We start from the raw sequence: 22,197 nt of genomic DNA, 5'->3' as shown, positions 1-22,197 counted from the left end.
CAATGTTAAGGGACCAGCTTCCTAGTCTTAGATGGACAGGACAAGTTTTGTTCATTTGTTTGTCTGTCTGTCTGTTTTTTTGTTTGTTTGGTTGGTTGGTTGGTTTTGTTTTTTCAATCTGGGATTCTGAAATCAATTTGGGTAAAAATCTATTTTTGCCACACGGTTGGCAAATTGCTTCAACAATTTTTTGGTCATTATTTTATCATATTCAGGGCTGTCTGCCCCACTTTAAAACATTCAGTTTCCTCCTAAAAGACACACAACCTTTATATTTATAATATGCAGTTATAGCACCAGAGCAAGGCAGAAATCTACCCTCAAAGCTATTGGAATTTACATCCTCATCAATACTTCTGAATTATAACTTTCCATATTTCCTCTGGGCAGCTCTTGATTCCAATTGGCTAGCCCCCATGATCATGTTTTCTGATTCCTACCACATATCATCTTGTCCTATCGCCATTTTCTCAGTCTCCTACTTGTGGACTCCCAGAAAGCAAAAACACTATTAATATCTCTTTTCAGCCCAGATACAGGCTGCAGACGTTGTTATTCATCAATCAGAGGTAACTTGAGGAGCAAGGTTTTATAGCATCACAGGGACTTTGTGCAGATTTTCTTATCCACTGGGGCAATGAGGCCTTGGGGGCCAATATTAAACATTACATTAAATAGCAAAATACTAAACCTCTAGAGCAGACATAGATTGTCTTAAACTCTGTGAGACTTATGTCTAGGTACATAACAGTCACACCAAGAATGTTATTGTCACTAATGCATCAGTGGTGATATCTTGACAGAAATGTCATAGCATTTCACAGGATTTATCACTTAGTGCGGATATTATTTTGTTTCTTTATTTGAAGCTGGTACAGCAATTTTAGGTGTTATAATAGGTTTCTATATTGTTTTTAAATTCTCCAAACCCAATGTACAGAATAGGTAGTGTATCCAAAAATTGTATTCTGTCCTCAAACTCTTGGAAGCAATCAGAGAATTTGTTGGTAACCTCTATTGTTTTGGAAGTCTCTTACAGGCTGTTTTTCAGTGATTTCAAGTAATATTTTAAATGTTTAGGAGTGGAGTTTATTACCTTAACTCTATTGTTCTTAGAAAGCATGATCATTACAAGCAGTATAATATTTTATATTATTAATACATATTTTTATGTCCACTTGTACATAAAAGAGTATTTAAAAATAAATCAAATATTTGCTCTTCATTTTCTATATTTTCCCCTCTGTTACCTTCACTCTTCTCTTATTCTCTGAAAAAAGATGTTTCTTATTGTATTTCCCATTTTCTACCTTAAATCTGTGTTCTTTCCTACTCCAACTCTAGAAATATTTTCTTTTTCCATGATCCCTTTAAATGGTCTGGTACTTGTTAATTTAAGTTATGTATTCATATTTAAGATTGAGTGCTGTGGTCTATTGAAAGAGACATTATGTTCCCTTATTTAATTCTAGTATTATTTCCTCAATTGAATTGCAGATATGGGGCATCACAACATTTCACCAATTCATAACCATAGTGTGTACTTATAATATTGTATAACTTGAATATATTACTAAGTCAAATAATTTACATAAAACCGTCACAAACGGAGGTGTCAAAAATGATCCTAAATGATCAGAATAAAAATAGGAATCTATCAGCAACAAAAAAGAGTGAGTTGTAAATTCTCAAGATTAAGAAAAAATGTGACATATACTTTTCTTAATGTGATAATAAAGGCACAAAGGATCCAGTTTTATCTATTTCCCACTAATACTTTTTGAGAACATATGTTAGATCCTTAGCTACTTCCTAGTAATATATCTGTGAGATGTCATTAAGATAAACTTGTTAATAAAATTCTACGAAATAATATATCAGTATAAATATAAATGGCATTATACCATGCTGCAGGTTCCACTCACACTCAACCTGCAGTTGCTTATGTAGACTATGGTATATAATTGAAGCAAAGATTAAAGCCTGAGATCATGATTGGCAAGTTTAAATGATGTTTCTAGTTTTACTCAAGTTTTATTAGAATTTGAACACTAAAGTCAATTTTTTATTAGATACTGAACACAGGGAGGTACAGTGCAATAAACCAGTAGACCAGAACAATTTTCAATGTCCATGATAACAGTATTATGATTTTTTTATCACCGTGTCTGTATTAAGAGAGTCTTGAACAAAATCTACTTAGATATAAAAGCTTCTGTTTATTTAATAATTACATTTGTTATGGAACTTTATGGAAAACTGAACCCATGAGTGCTTTGTACAGACATAAAAATAAAGGTGGTAATTTTTGCCTTTTTATGTCTGTATAAAGCACTCATGTACTGTGTACTTTAAGCTTTGACAATACCCTTTCTCCTGCTTCTATGAGAATATGTCCCCACCCACCCTACAACTCTCACCTTCCCACCCACAATTTCATCCACACTGGGGCATCCAGCCTTCAATGGACCAAGGACTTCTTCACCCACCTATGCCTGACAGTGTCAATATGTGTCACATATTTAATGTGGGTATCTATCAGGGCATATATGTCACATGCCAAACAGTCCAGGTAATAGACACTCAACAGGCTGTAGTACTTATGTCTTTCCAAGATCATACATCTACTAAGTTAACATAATGCAAACCTACTTAAACATTTTCTTGAATGTTTTATATATGTTTGTTTAATTTAAAATCAATTAATCTTACCTGTTGCTCTGTTACTTACACTTTATAAAATTTTAAAATTTATTCTTCCTACTTTACTCTTCCTGTTGCTTTTTCTCTTTTTTTCCCCAGAAACAGGTTCCTTCTGTGTTTTCCATTTACATATTTTGACCTGTGTTCTTCTCACTATCCTTTTTAGTAGATATCCCTAGTACCTGGTGCATTTAACTATCCCATTTTCTATGTTTAGTTCTTGATATACACTTGCCTCTAAAATACACAGCTGGGTCCATGATTTTATTGTTCCTTAAGTGGGATTTACCTTACATGCAGACCAGGAACAGGATATAATATCATTGCATCAGTATGAACCCAGCCAAAATTATAAGGGGCACTCTTTCTTTAAGCTAAATATGAAATGCTATTTAAAATTATTCTATCTCTTCTGTGATAGAAGTCATATGTGAAACCATTATACTATAATTCTATCCAATACAATAACTATCAATAGACCTGAAGAAAAATCCTGGTTACATTATAATCCTGAACTAAGATGACCTTTCCCTAAAGTTTCAATAAGCAATCCCACTCTGCAGGTCCAACCAGGCATTTGTCTTCAAGCTTGAGCAGAATGACTTAGAGGCATTACTCATTCAATTTAACTGCCTGTCACCAAATAATTCTGTGTTGGCAAAGCTCTCACACTAACTTTCTCATATATTCATATATATATATATATATATATATATATATATATATATATACATATACATATATACACATATATACATATATATATGTGTGTGTGTGTGTGTGTGCGTGTGCGTGTGTGTACTACATTACACCATGGTACTTTGGAACAGAAAATGTGGAAGCAAAAATTGTTAAGGGAACTGAGTCCCTCCTAATAATTCTAATATCATCAAGAGATAAGGATTTTATTGAGATGCCTTGCTATTCAAATAATAAATTACAGACTTGAGAGTGATACTGATGGGGAAACTATAGAGCTACATCTCTAACTCTGTATGGACTCAATGGAGGATCTCAGATGGTTCTTCCACAGCCGCCTTAAATGTCTCCAGAAGTGCACCCACTAAAGGTCCCTCTTCTCCTTGAATGATAACCCCTAGAATCTAACAATTATAATCACAAATTATACAAGTAGTCATTTCTACCTACCTTGAAAACTGTTGGTATTTATCTCTAAAATAAGAAACTAAACACAGACAGATGAAGAGATTTACACGCAAGTACACAAAATGTACTACCTAGCATCTAAGAACAAGGCTTCCTGTTTACAAGAAGAAAATTCTGGTTAAGTTGGGTTTGGAATAAAAACAGGATCAATAAGAAAATCTGAAGGATATCTGGAAAAGTAAAAATAATCTTCAAGTTTTAATCTTTCTTTAACACATGTTCAATTTTTGCCCTTCAAATCTAAACATCAATGATCCTATAGATGCCTATATCTATTATAACATTATCTGCTTCTTCTTTAGATTTCTGACATATTTGTATATTTTAAAAATGCTTCCACAATTTAAACTATAAATTATATCTATGCATATATATGTATATGTTTATACACACATATGTGTGTATATACATATGTGTGTGTGTATATATATATATGCATAACCAAACTATGTGAAGATACAAACATGTGCATGCATGTTTTTGTATTACCATGCTGATGCATACTAAAATAGTGTACATTTAAATATATAAACTGTTAAATGCAAATTGATTGTATTATATGTATATTCCTGTAATCACAATTTCAAAGGTTAAGGCTAAGCAAAATGTATATTGAGTTGATGGATGACTATATTATTTTTGACTTGCAAAAATTTTAACGACAACAATAATAATAATAAAAATGATAATAATAATAAAATAATAATAATAGTAATGGTCAAAAAATTTAGTTGGGGCTTTATGTGAAAACATCAGTAATGTTACAAGGAGTAACCATTTGGACACAACTAGTTTTCACATATCGATATATGTTCAGATATAGAGTACATGAGAACAGGTATAGAGGTCATAAATATAATAACCAAGTTATGTCACGTAGTCTCCTTTAAGAGAGTGTGATGGAAAACTGAAGAAAATCCTGCTTATGAGATAGATAAATACAGAATCCTAGAGCAGTACTGACTGGACACTGTCAATACACAGCTTCTGTTTACTGTTTGTACTTTCACCTGGACACCGTATAAACTGTTTTCAGGAACCATGTTAACAAATAAATGCTTGAAAGCTGTGGAATTGTGTACCCTGTATACAATGACTCTACAAAGTGACTACATGTCTCTGATGGTGTCAAATCATGGTCTATATCCCCTACAAAACATTCAGTGTCTATATGGATATTCTAGGTTCTAGGGCCAACATCTCTGTGATCATGAAGAGAAAGGTGACCACAATTTCATAAAGCAGGTATATATACTTTGTTCATTTAGAACCAGAATAGCCTGGAAGAAACTGACAGAGAAATACACTAATTTAATTGTTCAGAAAAGCAAACACAGGTAAATAGTTCATAGTCCCAATGGTCCTTGCATGGTATTGGGACTTCCAGGAAACTTATGATAAGAAATATGCTACCAGGATTTTCAATCTCCACAAAATGCTGCACAGTTTGCCTTTATATGTTGGTGTGTTCTGGGTATATACATTTCTTTTAATCTTCAATTCATAAACACAAGTGTTATAGCTCTGGGAGGAAATGTATCCTGGTACTCAAAAGCCAAGTAATACCACAAAGCCACACCTACCACACAACAGAACTTACATGGGGAGATTTATTGAGAGGGAAAAACTGCAATGATCCAACATCAAATATTGCAAGTTCCCCTAGAGAAGGTGATGACATATATAATTTCTATGTCCCTGATGGCAGCCTAATATTACCTGTAAGATATCATTCCTCCCTTTCTGCTTAATTAAAAATTAATTAAAGGGGTGATGGTGGTGTGAAAGCAAGGGCATTGTTAGGTTGTTTAGACTGCTTCCTGCTGTTTGGGGAAGGCATTCTCTTTGGGAAACCCAATAAAATTGGGATGCTGGTCAAGTCCCGAGAGATCAGGCTGTTTAATTGAGTCCAGAATTTGTGGTACCATCTACAGCTAAGAATTTGCAGTCACAGTTGAAGCAGTCTGTGAGACTAGACTGAAGCATTTATGGGTAGCTACTCTGGGGCTGCCCTGGATGCAGATGAGGAAGAAACAGCTAGACTTAAAAAGATTCTAAAACTGAATCTCTCTCTCTCTCTCTCTCTCTCTCTCTCTCTCTCTCTCTCTATATATATATATATATATATATATATATATATATATATATATATATAGTGTATATATATATATAGTGTATATATATATATATATATATATATATATATATATATATATATAGTGTGTGTGTGTGTATGTATGTATGTACATACATATGTATTTATATATAGCAGAAAATAAAGTCAAGAAGAAAGAAGGTTAGGGAGAAAAAATATGTGTACCCTAAAAAGTGTACTTAAACACATGTACTTAAATTTTTGGTGTTAAACAAATGTAATTTGTATATTAAACTACACTTAGTTTAGTACATTTTATTATACAAATTTAGAACTAAATGGTATTGTAGACTATATCGATGTTAAATCATACCCAATAAGCAAACTACAAATCCTTAAATAAGAGTTTACTGCATAACCTTAAAATATTTTCCATTTTTTGAGCTTAGAGTGCAAATAAATCAGAGATGAAGTCATTTAAATAGTGGAAAATTAGACCCTATCAGATAAGAGACTTTCTGAGCACGGAGCAGAAAAGCTTGGATAAAAAATCATTGGGAATCATTTTTTTATGGTGATGAGAAGTTAAACATCAAGTGTGCCAATTTCAGACCTTTAAATGAGGTCAAGTTTTTGTAATAAAATCAGAGGTCTTGAAGAAAACGAGGTAAAGCACGCTTGGCTTATTGCAGACTAGCTGCAGGAAGCCAGAAAGAGAGGTGGAGCAAAGGTAACTGAGGGTCCATGTGGGTAGGCTGACAGCCTGAGCCACAGGAAGGAATGGGATTCTAGCTAGTTTGGAATCCAATTCAGAGACAAATGATCATGCATACTTCAGGAGTGGTTAGATACGTAACTTTGTTTAGAGCAGCCATTAGCAGGATCAAGTATATGTGTTACAGTCCCTAGATCCAGCCTTCCCTGATGTGTTGCAGTTTATAGATAAGATGTCTAATCAGCATGAGGAGGAGACCAGGAGGAAAAAAAACAGGGATTGGAGAAAGGGAAATAGGAGATAGGGAATCTCTTTCCTTTTCCCCAATTTATGTAGTATTTTTAATGGTCCCTAATAAAATTAGAAATATCATTGGAAATGTGAATAAATTTAAAGCCATTCAAGAGGGTATAAGGTATAGAGAATGCAGAATTTTTAAGAGATATCCCAAGGAGTAATGAGAAGTTATTTAAGACACTGTTCTTTTTTTATGAAAAGAAAATATCACTGCAGCCTACAGTCCCCAGGCTGTAGGAAGGACTCAAGGAGTAACATTAAGCATTACATTCATTGGTGTCAGTGGATTATCCTGGCTAAGGCAGAGGAGAGTTCTACATCTGGTACCAGGGCTTTTATAGAAGACAGGAGGCAAGAAAAACAACCCAATTTTAAGTAGTATCATCTCTAGCAAATGAAAGGATTTAGAAAAAGAGTCACAAAACCACAGTGGCCTAGATCTGTGAGATTAACAGGGAATTCTAAAGTGGAGAGGAAGAAGAGAATAGGAAAGAGACAATAGCCTAGTAGGGCCTATGGAGACTGTAGAGTTGTAGCTCCAAGGATGATGGATTGGGGACAGTTGAAAAATAATCAACTTGTCTTTAATGGATGTGGCAGGGAGTACCTCTACCTATAAGCATATCAGAAACATGCTTAACATTGAAAAGGTCACTTCCTTGAACTTAGGAAAATATTTACACAGACACAAAGAGAAACTTAAATAATTATTGCTGGAGAATGGGTTCTTGAGTACACAGTAAGCCAAAAAGCTGATTTTTTGCTGGTGACTGAAGGTTGAAAATAGAGTGCTGTTGAGTGGATTAGACTCAGGAGAAGTTGCATAAGCACTTAGAGAACCTATTGATTTTCAGCACCAATGTCATGAAATATAATTTGGCATGGCTTCCTTGCCAGGACCATCTTGAAGAATACAAGTGGACCTATAGGTTACAAAGCCTTCCTATAATCAGAATCTAATGTAAAAATCAGGACATATATCTACTTCCATTTTAGCACACTTAAATTGTTACTACACTTGTACAAGCAATATTTAACCCCAAATATCTTCTTATGCTTTTCAGTTTATGATTTAGTAAATGTTTCATTTCTTTATTTTTTTTCTTTCTTAAAACGTATTTTTATTGGATATTCTACTTACTTACATTTCAGATGTTATCCCCTTTCCTCATTTCCCCTACCCAGGAACTCCCTATTCCATCTCCCCTCCCACTGCTTCTATAAGGGTGTGCCCCACACATCCAGCCACTTCTCCCTCCCCATATTCGAATTCCCCCACACTGTGACATCTAGCCTTCATGGAAACAAGGAACTCCTCCCCCACCAATGCCTGGCAAGGCCATCCTCTACTGCATATAGAACTGGAGCCCTCCATGCAGGTAACCAGGCTGGCTGATTAGACCCTGGGAGCTCTGGTTGGTTGATATTGCTGCTCTTCCCATGGGGCCAAAGGATCCTTCAGCTCCTTTAATCTTCTCTCTACCTCCTTTATTGGGGATCTTATGATCAGTACAATGGTTAGCTGCCAACATCCGCCTCTGTGTATGTCAGATTATGGCAGAATCTCTCAGAAGAAAGGTATATCAGGCTCTTGTATCCTGGCATCCACAAAGTGTCTGTGTTTATTGACTACACCTGGAATGGATCCCCAGGAAGGGCAGACTCCAGATGGCCCCTCCTCAAGTTTCTGTTCCACATATCGTCTTTGTATTTGCTTCCTTGAGTATTTTGTTACTCCTAAAAAGGACCAAAGTATCTATACTTTGGTCTTCATTCTTCTTGAGCTTCATGTAGTCTGTGAGTTGTACGTTGGGTATTATGAGCTTTTGGGTTAATATCCACTTATCAGTGAGTGCATACAATATGTGTTCTTTTGTAATTAGGTTCCCTTACTCAGGATAATACTTTCTAGTTCCATCCATTTGTCTAAGAATTTCATGAATCTATTCTTTCTATTAGCTGAGTAGTACTCCATTGTATAAATGTCCAAAGTTTCTGTATCCTTTGTTCTGTTGAAGGACATCTAGATTCTTTCCAGCTTCTGGCTATTCTAAATAAGACTGCTATGAACATAGTGGACTATGTGTCTTTATTATGTTTTGGAGCATTTTGGGAGTATGTGTCCAGGAGTGGCATAACTGGGTCCTCAGGTAATACTATCTCCAATTTTCTGAGGTATCAACAGACTGATTTCCAGAATGGTTGAACCAGTTAGCTATCCCAACAACAATCAAGGAGTTTTCCTCTTTCTCCACATCCTCACCAGTATCTGCTATCCCATGAGGTTTTGATCTTAGCAATTTTGACTACTGTGAAGTGGAATCTCAGGGTTGTTTTAATTTGCATTTCCCTGCTGACTAAGGATGTTAAATATTTCTTTCAGTGCTTTTAGATCATTGGGTTTCTTCAGTTGAATATTCATTTAGAATAAAATAAAAACCAGGATAGCAAAAATTATTCTCAACAATAAAAGACGTTCTGGGGAAATCACCATCATGACCTCAAGCTGTACTACAGAGCAGTAGTGATAAAAAGTATACGATGTTGGTACAGAGACAGGCAAGAAGATCAGTAAAATAGAACTGAAAACCCAGAAATGATCCTACTTACCTGTGGTCATTTGATCTTGGACAAAGGTTCTAAAACCATCCAGTTGAAAAAAGACAGCATTTTCAACAAATGTTGCTGGTTCACTGGAAGTCAGCATGTAGAAGAATGCAAATTGGTCCATTCTTATCTCTTTGTACAAAGCTCAAGTCCAAGTGGATCAAGGATCTCCATATAAAACTGATATACTGAACTAATAGAAGAAAATGTGGGGAAGAGCCTTGAACACATGGGCACAAGGGATATATTCCTGAATAGGACACCAATGGCTTATGCCCTAAGATCAAGAATTGACAACTTAGACCTCATAAAATTGAAAAGCTTCTATAAGTCAAAGGACACTGTCAATAGGACAAAATGGCAACCTAAAAATTGGGAAAAGATCTTTACTGATCCTACATCTGATAGAGGACTCATATCTAATATATAAAGAACTCAAGAAATTAGACTCCAGAAAATCAAATAACGCTATTAAAAAACTAGGGTACTGAGCTAAACAAAGAATTCTTAATTTAGGAAACTTGAATGAATGAAGGCACCTAATGTTTTTATTTCTGCCATCAGTATTTTTTTGATCTTCTGTAGTGGGTCAAGATCACATGATATTCAGAATTGTATAGAACCCAATAACAAAGAAGCATGCTTTTTGTTACAAATTGATTCTGTTTGCAATTCTTGGTCCAATTATTAAAATAAATTACATAATATTTATGCTAAGTATAAGGATGCCAGTTCCTGTTTACTAACAATTGTCAATGAATCAACTAACATTTTTTGTTCAGATTAAAAGTCGATTTAGTTTCAGAGAGGAACCAATGAATTATATATACATACATACATATATATATAATACATATGTATATATACATATATATTACTTATGTACTCTTTGAACAAAAACTGCATCTAGAAGTGGTTTTATCTCCTCCCACTTAAGTATCAAAGACAAAATGTCCTCTTATGATGCATTGCTTTCTTTGATAGGCTGTCCCACCTACCTCTCAAATGGGAACTAACTAGTCATTCAACATTCAAAAAGTAAAGACATTGGGACTATTATTATTTCTATGATTAATGAAAAACAAGTGACAGCGAAAAGTATAGTCACATAATTTTTCTGTCTGCTGTTTTATACAAGTAAAATCAAAATAATACTTAAATAGCTCTCAGTTCTATAAAGATTATATTTTGTTTTATGCATTAAGAAAATTCCAGAATTTATATTTCTTTACATAACTTCTCTTTAGTATGGTAAATTTCTCTTCTCTTATACTGCCTTTCAACTTTATGGAACTTTTTAAAATTATATTTTTATTAAATGTGCTATTTACATGAATTTTCTCCTTAATTTAGTTGATATTGTTGCCATTGAAATAGACAAGCCCTAATGTAATAGAAATGAAAGGATTGTCTTAGTTAAGGTTTCCATTGTTGTGAAGAGACATTGTTACAAAGTTACCTCTTATAAAGGACAATATTTAATTGGAACTGCCTTACAGACTTATATACTCACTCCATTATCATCAAAGCAGAATTTTTTAAGGCTCCAGACAGGCACAATGTAGGAGGAGGTGACAGTTCTACAGCTTGCTCTGAAAAACCACCAGAAGAAAACTGGCATCACCAGGTAGCAGAAAACAAAGTTGCTCAAAGTACACCACACAGTAACACCCTTCTTTAAAAAAGCCACACCTCCTAGTGGTATCACTCTGTGCACAAAATATATTTATGACATTCTACTCCATTGCCCATATAGTATTGTTCAAACACATAATTCTATCGGGGCCATACCAGGCAAAGAATGAGGCAAAACCTACTTAAACCAACTTTTCAAACCCCATATTCTATATCAGTCTACCAATGTTTGAGTCTAAAATTCAAAGTCTATTCTGATATTTATGAAAGTTCTTAAATTGATCCCCTAATAAGTCAAAATCAAAATGCAGATCACATACTTCCAACCTATCATGGCACAAGATATTTATTACCATTCTAAACTATCATAGTGAGGAAATGCTGGACCAGAGAAATACCAAAAAGTAGCTGAGAGAACTCCAAACTCTGCACCTTTACATACAATATCAAATCACTCATCAGCACTCCAACTGCTTTCATCCTTGTTAACTACTGTTAACAGCTATGGTATTCAGCAGCAACATACTTTGTTCCCTTTTGCTGGTTCCATTGTTAGCAGCTTTCCCCAGAAGATATCCCATAGCTCTGTCATCTCTAACATCTTGAGGTACCAGGGGCAACTTTAACTTCACAGTTTCTTGTTTCAATGGGATATACACAAATATTATGGACTCCATCAAATGGCAAGGATCAATTCTTAAGCTCTGCTTTCTATAGTGTTCTAGGCTCTGGATAATGCCACTTCAACACTGCTTTTCTTAGTGACAATCACATGGCATTGGCTTTTTTGAAACACTGGAGTCTTTTCTGCAATTCAGATCCACAGATAGTCTCTCATAGACACTCTTCTCGGTAGCAAACCTCACCTTCTTTACATGAGCTCTTCGGAGTCTTTATCCATCAATTACAACTGAGTCTATATCTTCCCGAATAGTTTTTTTTCATGTCCTTTTGCAGTGCAAATGCTTCAGATATTCTCCAATAACTCTTCATGCATTCAAAACCATACCATATGGATGATCATTACATATTACTAAGTCTGTCCTTCAGCATGATGTCTATCTCTGAAACAGAGCTTTTGTATATTCTCAGAACACACTTTCTAGAAGATATCACTCCAGTGAAGCAGACTTCATTTTAGTTACGTCTTATCTTCTGCTTCACCTAACCAGCTCAATTATCTCTGTAAGACCTTCTTTTCTTGACTCAAGTGACAAATGACTAAGCTACTGTATACTGGGACTGCAATATCTTTTTCTATTATATCATCACAAGCTGTATATTTTCCAATTTCTTCACCACCTAAGCTTGGCTGTCCTGGAATATGACCTTAGACTAATCTTGAACTTACAGATTTTTATGCCTTATGTCCTGCATCCTGTGTTTATAGGCATGTAACAGTATACATGGACCTAAACCTTTCTTGACCTTTACAGAAGAGTTTTGAAAACATGGCCACTATGTCTAAAGATCTGGATGAGAGTAATGTCTTTAACTTCTGTATTGTAGATAATTCCAGATATAGTCAACTGTACAATCAAGAATAGCCATCAAAATCTATCACTTGTCAATTTTACATGCAGACATATCTTCTTATATTCAAATTACAATAATAACTAAGTTATAATAATGCTTAAGATGATAAAACTATCCCTTGTACAATTTCATATAAATCTTGCTCTGAGCTCCCATAATAAGTATATGTCATTAAATACATTACTTATCTTCATTCTAGTTCCTGGTATTTTCTACCTCTCTTTCTTATTTTCCTAAGTTTATATCCTTTTGTTACTGTTCCTACTCTATTTATACCTATCCAATATATTCCACATTCACATATATATTTCACCAATGGCAGAGACAAAAAAAATTGCAGAAACATGGGAAAACAAAAAACAGACATATACACACTTAAATAATAATTAAAGTGTGCCGGGGAACTTCTTTCTGGACAATATTTATAGAAGAAATGGAAGTCTCACAGATAAAAATGAAGACATGAACGTTAGTGGAAATGCAGGACATAGGTTGCTTTACATTGCTAGCTCCAAGTTGTGGCCTGAAGCCCAAGTGCAGAGTAGACTGTGAGGCACAAGTAGGATGAGCAGTGGCACCAAAGCCACTGGGTTGTACACTGGAAAGCATGTAAGTGTGTTCAGGCTACCCAGATGCTTTGACATGAACAACCCTGCTGTGTTGCTCCACAGAGTGACTATGGAAAGCTGGCTGCAGGTCCAATGTGGCCAGATGCCTTAGCATGTCTCAGGGACTGTATGACAGTAATGTAATCAGGTGGTTACCAAGAAGACTCTGTGTCTCATGCAGCAAGCTGGATTCCTGGGCCATTGGCTTGGAAAGAGAACAGAGTTTGATAGAGGAAGGGAAAGGCCAAAGTCTGAGATAGAGTTGGGGAAAAACAGACATGGAGAAGAGAGAGACAGCCAGACAGAGAGAGAGAGAGAGAGAGAGGGGGGGGGGAAGATAGTGGAAGAGGGAGAAGGAGAGAGAAAGAGACAGAAACAAAGGTAGAGATGGAGAGAAAGTTAGAGAAGAAGAAAGAGACCGAGAGACAGAGATCGCGATACAGAGAGACAAAACAAATCTGGTGGTGCTTATGGACAAAGTAAGCCTGGTACTCCTATGCTGGTTATCAGAACCTTAAGAGGAGGTCAAATTCTGTCTCATGCTAGGACCCTGTAGTATGGAAGCATGTAGCTTTGTAGCCATGGTGGAAGATGCTCAAGTGGTGTACAGAGATACTTAGAGACACAGGGTTTTGCTGGTGATGTTGGCCAGAGCTTCCACCTCATTCTCCTTTGCATTAGGCAAGAGGACCTGAGATTGTTCTTATCAGTTTTATTTTTGTTCTGCCATATTTGATTGAGAAGTACCCTCATTCTTTTGGCAAGGTTGTGCTGGGCGCTGGTGGAGAAGGTTGATGTGTTGGAGCTCCTGGCATGTGCTGTGTCCCTCTAGAGCAGCTCAGATATCATGCTGAAGGCCATGGAGTTAGGGGAGTGCCCAGGAAGCACTTGAGAGCAAAGGGCATGTTTTGTCTCCAGGCAAGGCTTGAGAGGAAAAGCATCCCTGATGTGGAAGGGCAGGGCCCAGAGGTTGGCAAGAGCAGGAGTGTTGAGGGCGCCTGTGTGGTCTGACCATGCCAAAAGAAACAGCAAGCCCATCATCCATCCTGGTTTGCATGGGTCCCAGTGTAATGGCGGCATTGCTCTCTGCTGTCTTCCCAGGGTCGCATACATCGTCCAGCATGGGCCATGGGTGACTTCCTTGAGGGGAAATGGCCCCACCACATAGGATGCGGTTTGACAGTGGCTGAATGAAGCTCCAGTGACCTGGTTTGGTCTTCCTGAAAGTCCTGAGAGTGCCAGAGGTCAAAGGTAAGGAACTCAGAAATGGCCCGAGGACTCAAGGTGCTCAGGTCTTGGTGGAGCTGGGAGGAGCTGCCATCCCTGCATCCTGTCCATTCAGGACATGCAGCAGGCTCAGGGCCTCCTGGTGCTCCCAGGTTTGGGGCTTAGGCCCATTCTTCCCTGGTAATGGATGGGCAATATCTTGCAATTCCTTGCTCTCCCCAAAGCCTGAGCACTCCAGACTACCCAGATCCTCTCTGTGCATGGCACTCCATCGTGCTTGGATCTATGATGATTCCCAGTCAAACATTCCTTGGAAAATCTGAACAAAATGAGTGAAAACTCACTACCGCTTCTGTCATCGGGACTGAGGTCCGGCACCTTGGGTCACCCAGGTTCTCTGGGCGTCAGACACAGGCTTGCCAAGCACTCTATTGGCCTTGCCTTCCTCAGGCTCTAGCCAGACTCTCTACAGATGGGCCTGTGCTTTGCCTACTCTGACAGAAACCATGGCCTAGAACAAAGCAGCCCCCTTTGCTCTAGTGGCATCTTCAGTGGTTGTTGAGGAATTGCTTGGCAGAGACTGAGTAGAAAGTCCTGCCAGCTCCAAGGTGTGGCCTGCAGCCCAAGTGCAGAGTAGACTGTGAGGCACAAGTAGGATGAGCAGTGGCACCAAAGCCACTGGGTTGTACACTGGCATGCATGCAAGTGTGTTCAGGCTACCCAGATGCTTTGACATGAACAACCCTGCTGTGTTGCTCCACAGAGTGACTATGGAAAGCTGGCTGCAGGTCCAATGTGGCCAGATGCCTTAGCATGTCTCAGGGACTGTATGACAGTAATGTAATCAGGTGGTTACCAAGAAGACTCTGTGTCTCATGCAGCAAGCTGGATTCCTGGGCCATTGGCTTGGAAAGAGAACAGAGTTTGATAGAGGAAGGGAAAGGCCAAAGTCTGAGTTAGAGTTGGGGAAAAACAGACATAGAGAAGAGAGAGACAGCCAGACAGAGAGAGAGAGAGAGAGAGAGAGAGAGAGAGAGAGAGAGAGAGAGAGAGAGAGAGAGAGAGAGAGAGGAGGGAGATAGTGGAAGAGGGAGAAGGAGAGAGAAAGAGACAGAAACAAAGGTAGAGACAGGCAGAATGTTAGAGAAGAAGAAAGAGACTGAGAGACAGAGAACGCGATACAGAGAGACAAAACAAATCTGGTGGTGCTTATGGACAAAGTAAGCCTGGTACTCCTATGCTGGTTATCAGAACCTTAAGAGGAGGTCAAATTCTGTCTCATGCTAGGACCTTGTAGTATGGAAGCATGTAGCTTTGTAGCCATGGTGGAAGATGCTCAAGTGGTGTGCAGAGATACTTAGAGACACAGGGTTTTGCTGGTGATGTTGGCCAGAGCTTCCACCTCATTCTCCTTTGCATTAGGCAAGAGGACCTGAGATTGTTCTTATCAGTTTTATTTTTGTTCTGCCATATTTGATTGAGAAGTACCCTCATTCTTTTGGCAAGGTTTTGCTGGGCGCAGGTGGAGAAGGTTGATGTGTTGGAGCTCCTGGTATGTGCTGTGTCCCTCTAGAGCAACTCAGATATCATGCTGAAGGCCATGGAGTTAGGGGAGTGCCCAGGAAGCACTTGAGAGCAAAGGGCATGTTTTGTCTCCAGGCAAGGCTTGAGAGGAAAAGCATCCCTGATGTGGAAGGGCAGGGCCCAGAGGTTGGCAAGAGCAGGAGTGTTGAGGGCGCCTGTGTGGTCTGACCATGCCAAAATGAACAGAAAGCCCATCATCCATCCTGGTTTGCATGGGTCCCATCATAATGGCAGCATGTGCTCTCTTCTGTCTTCCCAGGGTCGCATACATCGTCCAGCATGGGCCATGGGTGACTTCCTTGAGGGGAAATGGCCCCACCACATAGGATGCGGTTTGACAGTGGCTGAATGAAGCTCCAGTGACCTGGTTTGGTCTTCCTGAAAGTCCTGAGAGTGCCAGAGGTCAAAGGTAAGGAACTCAGAAATGGCCCGAGGACTCAAGGTGCTCAGGTCTTGGTGGAGCTGGGAGGAGCTGCCATCCCTGCATCCTGTCCATTCAGGACATGCAGCAGGCTCAGGGCCTCCTGGTGCTCCCAGGTTTGGGGCTTAGGCCCATTCTTCCCTGGTAATGGATGGGCAATATCTTGCAATTCCTTGCTCTCCCCAAAGCCTGAGCACTCCAGACTACCCAGATCCTCTCTGTGCATGGCACTCCATCGTGCTTGGATCTATGATGATTCCCAGTCAAACATTCCTTGGAAAATCTGAACAAAATGAGTGAAAACTCACTACCGCTTCTGTCATCGGGACTGAGGTCCGGCACCTTGGGTCACCCAGGTCCTCTGGGCGTCAGACACAGGCTTGCCAAGCACTCTCTTGGCCTTGCCTTCCTCAGGCTCTAGCCAGACTCTCTACAGATGGGCCTGTGCTTTGCCTACTCTGACAGAAACCATGGCCTAGAACAAAGCAGCCCCCTTTGCTCTAGTGGCATCTTCAGTGGTTGTTGAGGAATTGCTTGGCAGAGACTGAGTAGAAAGTCCTGCCAGCTCCAAGGTGTGGCCTGCAGCCCAAGTGCAGAGTAGACTGTGAGGCACAAGTAGGATGAGCAGTGGCACCAAAGCCACTGGGTTGTACACTGGAATGCATGCAAGTGTGTTCAGGCTACCCAGATGCTTTGACATGAACAACCCTGCTGTGTTGCTCCACAGAGTGACTATGGAAAGCTGGCTGCAGGTCCAATGTGGCCAGATGCCTTAGCATGTCTCAGGGACTGTATGACAGTAATGTAATCAGGTGGTTACCAAGAAGACTCTGTGTCTCATGCAGCAAGCTGGATTCCTGGGCCATTGGCTTGGAAAGAGAACAGAGTTTGATAGAGGAAGGGAAAGGCCAAAGTCTGAGTTAGAGTTGGGGAAAAACAGACATAGAGAAGAGAGAGACAGCCAGACAGAGAGAGAGACAGAGAGAGAGAGAGAGAGAGAGAGAGAGAGAGAGAGAGAGAGGAGGGAGATAGTGGAAGAGGGAGAAGGAGAGAGAAAGAGACAGAAACAAAGGTAGAGACAGGCAGAATGTTAGAGAAGAAGAAAGAGACCGAGAGACAGAGAACGCGATACAGAGAGACAAAACAAATCTGGTGGTGCTTATGGACAAAGTAAGCCTGCTACTGCTATGCTGGTTATCAGAACCTTAAGAGGAGGTCAAATTCTGTCTCATGCTAGGACCTTGTAGTATGGAAGCATGTAGCTTTGTAGCCATGGTGGAAGATGCTCAAGTGGTGTGCAGAGATACTTAGAGACACAGGGCTTTGCTGGTGATGTTGACCAGAGCTTCCACCTCATTCTCCTTTGCATTAGGCAAGAGGACCTGAGATTGTTCTTATCAGTTTTATTTTTGTTCTGCCATATTTGATTGAGAAGTACCCTCATTCTTTTGGCAAGGTATTGCTGGGCGCTGGTGGAGAAGGTTGATGTGTTGGAGCTCGTGGTATGTGCTGTGTCCCTCTAGAGCAACTCAGATATCATGCTGAAGGCCATGGAGTTAGGGGAGTGCCCAGGAAGCACTTGAGAGCAAAGGGCATGTTTTGTCTCCAGGCAAGGCTTGAGAGGAAAAGCATCCCTGATGTGGAAGGGCAGGGCCCAGAGGTTGGCAAGAGCAGGAGTGTTGAGGGCGCCTGTGTGGTCTGACCATGCCAAAATGAACAGCAAGCCCATCATCCATCCTGGTTTGCATGGGTCCCATCATAATGGCAGCATGTGCTCTCTTCTGTCTTCCCAGGGTCGCATACATCGTCCAGCATGGGCCATGGGTGACTTCCTTGAGGGGAAATGGCCCCACCACATAGGATGCGGTTTGACAGTGGCTGAATGAAGCTCCAGTGACCTGGTTTGGTCTTCCTGAAATTCCTGAGAGTGCCAGAGGTCAAAGGTAAGGAACTCAGAAATGGCCCGAGGACTCAAGGTGCTCAGGTCTTGGTGGAGCTGGGAGGAGCTGCCATCCCTGCATCCTGTCCATTCAGGACAGGCAGCAGGCTCAGGGCCTCCTGGTGCTCCCAGGTTTGGGGCTTAGGCCCATTCTTCCCTGGTAATGGATGGGCAATATCTTGCAATTCCTTGCTCTCCCCAAAGCCTGAGCACTCCAGACTACCCAGATCCTCTCTGTGCATGGCACTCCATCGTGCTTGGATCTATGATGATTCCCAGTCAAACATTCCTTGGAAAATCTGAACAAAATGAGTGAAAACTCACTACCGCTTCTGTCATTGGGACTGAGGTCCGGCACCTTGGGTCACCCAGGTCCTCTGGGCGTCAAACACAGGCTTGCCAAGCACTCTATTGGCCTTGCCTTCCTCAGGCTCTAGCCAGACTCTCTACAGATGGGCCTGTGCTTTGCCTACTCTGACAGAAACCATGGCCTAGAACAAAGCAGCCCCCTTTGCTCTAGTGGCATCTTCAGTGGTTGTTGAGGAATTGCTTGGCAGAGACTGAGTAGAAAGTCCTGCCAGCTCCAAGGTGTGGCCTGCAGCCCAAGTGCAGAGTAGACTGTGAGGCACAAGTAGGATGAGCAGTGGCACCAAAGCCACTGGGTTGTACACTGGCATGCATGCAAGTGTGTTCAGGCTACCCAGATGCTTTGACATGAACAACCCTGCTGTGTTGCTCCACAGAGTGACTATGGAAAGCTGGCTGCAGGTCCAATGTGGCCAGATGCCTTAGCATGTCTCAGGGACTGTATGACAGTAATGTAATCAGGTGGTTACCAAGAAGACTCTGTGTCTCATGCAGCAAGCTGGATTCCTGGGCCATTGGCTTGGAAAGAGAACAGAGTTTGATAGAGGAAGGGAAAGGCCAAAGTCTGAGTTAGAGTTGGGGAAAAACAGACATAGAGAAGAGAGAGACAGCCAGACAGAGAGAGAGACAGAGAGAGAGAGAGAGAGAGAGAGAGAGAGAGAGAGAGAGAGAGAGGAGGGAGATAGTGGAAGAGGGAGAAGGAGAGAGAAAGAGACAGAAACAAAGGTAGAGACAGGCAGAATGTTAGAGAAGAAGAAAGAGACCGAGAGACAGAGAACGCGATACAGAGAGACAAAACAAATCTGGTGGTGCTTATGGACAAAGTAAGCCTGCTACTCCTATGCTGGTTATCAGAACCTTAAGAGGAGGTCAAATTCTGTCTCATGCTAGGACCTTGTAGTATGGAAGCATGTAGCTTTGTAGCCATGGTGGAAGATGCTCAAGTGGTGTGCAGAGATACTTAGAGACACAGGGCTTTGCTGGTGATGTTGACCAGAGCTTCCACCTCATTCTCCTTTGCATTAGGCAAGAGGACCTGAGATTGTTCTTATCAGTTTTATTTTTGTTCTGCCATATTTGATTGAGAAGTACCCTCATTCTTTTGGCAAGGTTTTGCTGGGCGCTGGTGGAGAAGGTTGATGTGTTGGAGCTCCTGGTATGTGCTGTGTCCCTCTAGAGCAGCTCAGATATCATGCTGAAGGCCATGGAGTTAGGGGAGTGCCCAGGAAGCACTTGAGAGCAAAGGGCATGTTTTGTCTCCAGGCAAGGCTTGAGAGGAAAAGCATCCCTGATGTGGAAGGGCAGGGCCCAGAGGTTGGCAAGAGCAGGAGTGTTGAGGGCGCCTGTGTGGTCTGACCATGCCAAAATGAACAGAAAGCCCATCATCCATCCTGGTTTGCATGGGTCCCATCATAATGGCAGCATGTGCTCTCTTCTGTCTTCCCAGGGTCGCATACATCGTCCAGCATGGGCCATGGGTGACTTCCTTGAGGGGAAATGGCCCCACCACATAGGATGCGGTTTGACAGTGGCTGAATGAAGCTCCAGTGACCTGGTTTGGTCTTCCTGAAAGTCCTGAGAGTGCCAGAGGTCAAAGGTAAGGAACTCAGAAATGGCCCGAGGACTCAAGGTGCTCAGGTCTTGGTGGAGCTGGGAGGAGCTGCCATCCCTGCATCCTGTCCATTCAGGACATGCAGCAGGCTCAGGGCCTCCTGGTGCTCCCAGGTTTGGGGCTTAGGCCCATTCTTCCCTGGTAATGGATGGGCAATATCTTGCAATTCCTTGCTCTCCCCAAAGCCTGAGCACTCCAGACTACCCAGATCCTCTCTGTGCATGGCACTCCATCGTGCTTGGATCTATGATGATTCCCAGTCAAACATTCCTTGGAAAATCTGAACAAAATGAGTGAAAACTCACTACCGCTTCTGTCATCGGGACTGAGGTCCGGCACCTTGGGTCACCCAGGTCCTCTGGGCGTCAGACACAGGCTTGCCAAGCACTCTCTTGGCCTTGCCTTCCTCAGGCTCTAGCCAGACTCTCTACAGATGGGCCTGTGCTTTGCCTACTCTGACAGAAACCATGGCCTAGAACAAAGCAGCCCCCTTTGCTCTAGTGGCATCTTCAGTGGTTGTTGAGGAATTGCTTGGCAGAGACTGAGTAGAAAGTCCTGCCAGCTCCAAGGTGTGGCCTGCAGCCCAAGTGCAGAGTAGACTGTGAGGCACAAGTAGGATGAGCAGTGGCACCAAAGCCACTGGGTTGTACACTGGAATGCATGCAAGTGTGTTCAGGCTACCCAGATGCTTTGACATGAACAACCCTGCTGTGTTGCTCCACAGAGTGACTATGGAAAGCTGGCTGCAGGTCCAATGTGGCCAGATGCCTTAGCATGTCTCAGGGACTGTATGACAGTAATGTAATCAGGTGGTTACCAAGAAGACTCTGTGTCTCATGCAGCAAGCTGGATTCCTGGGCCATTGGCTTGGAAAGAGAACAGAGTTTGATAGAGGAAGGGAAAGGCCAAAGTCTGAGTTAGAGTTGGGGAAAAACAGACATAGAGAAGAGAGAGACAGCCAGACAGAGAGAGAGACAGAGAGAGAGAGAGAGAGAGAGAGAGGAGGGAGATAGTGGAAGAGGGAGAAGGAGAGAGAAAGAGACAGAAACAAAGGTAGAGACAGGCAGAAAGTTAGAGAAGAAGAAAGAGACCGATAGACAGAGAACGCGATACAAAGAGACAAAACAAATCTGGTGGTGCTTATGGACAAAGTAAGCCTGGTACTCCTATGCTGGTTATCAGAACCTTAAGAGGAGGTCAAATTTTGTCTCATGCTAGGACCTTGTAGTATGGAAGCATGTAGCTTTGTAGCCATGGTGGAAGATGCTCAAGTGGTGTGCAGAGATACTTAGAGACACAGGGTTTTGCTGGTGATGTTGGCCAGAGCTTCCACCTCATTCTCCTTTGCATTAGGCAAGAGGACCTGAGATTGTTCTTATCAGTTTTATTTTTGTTCTGCCATATTTGATTGAGAAGTACCCTCATTCTTTTGGCAAGGTTTTGCTGGGCGCAGGTGGAGAAGGTTGATGTGTTGGAGCTCCTGGTATGTGCTGTGTCCCTCTAGAGCAGCTCAGATATCATGCTGAAGGCCATGGAGTTAGGGGAGTGCCCAGGAAGCACTTGAGAGCAAAGGGCATGTTTTGTGTCCAGGCAAGGCTTGAGAGGAAAAGCATCCTTGATGTGGAAGGACAGGGCCCAGAGGTTGGCAAGAGCAGGAGTGTTGAGGGCGCCTGTGTGGTCTGACC

At 41.0% G+C, this 22,197-nt stretch overlaps 4 non-coding genes across 4 annotated transcripts; all 4 read left to right on the top strand.

The window, feature by feature from the left end:
- The first annotated feature begins 14,869 nt into the window (after nucleotides 1–14,869).
- LOC117701034 (small nucleolar RNA SNORD116) lies at nucleotides 14,870–14,963 on the top strand. The gene has a single exon (XR_004605620.1). It is a non-coding gene; the product is annotated as a small nucleolar RNA SNORD116 (small nucleolar RNA).
- A 1,875-nt stretch (nucleotides 14,964–16,838) lies between these two features.
- Nucleotides 16,839–16,932, top strand: LOC117701028 (small nucleolar RNA SNORD116). Its single transcript, XR_004605619.1, has one exon. It is a non-coding gene; the product is annotated as a small nucleolar RNA SNORD116 (small nucleolar RNA).
- Nucleotides 16,933–18,793: 1,861 nt separating this feature from the next.
- Nucleotides 18,794–18,887, top strand: LOC117701054 (small nucleolar RNA SNORD116). Its single transcript, XR_004605623.1, has one exon. It is a non-coding gene; the product is annotated as a small nucleolar RNA SNORD116 (small nucleolar RNA).
- A 1,865-nt stretch (nucleotides 18,888–20,752) lies between these two features.
- LOC117701013 (small nucleolar RNA SNORD116) lies at nucleotides 20,753–20,846 on the top strand. The gene has a single exon (XR_004605617.1). It is a non-coding gene; the product is annotated as a small nucleolar RNA SNORD116 (small nucleolar RNA).
- The last annotated feature ends 1,351 nt before the right edge of the window (nucleotides 20,847–22,197 follow it).

Source organism: Arvicanthis niloticus, chromosome 1 (genome assembly GCF_011762505.2).
Source record: "Arvicanthis niloticus isolate mArvNil1 chromosome 1, mArvNil1.pat.X, whole genome shotgun sequence".
Lineage (NCBI taxonomy): Eukaryota > Metazoa > Chordata > Mammalia > Rodentia > Muridae > Arvicanthis > Arvicanthis niloticus.
This window is presented reverse-complemented; position numbering and strand designations above follow the sequence as displayed.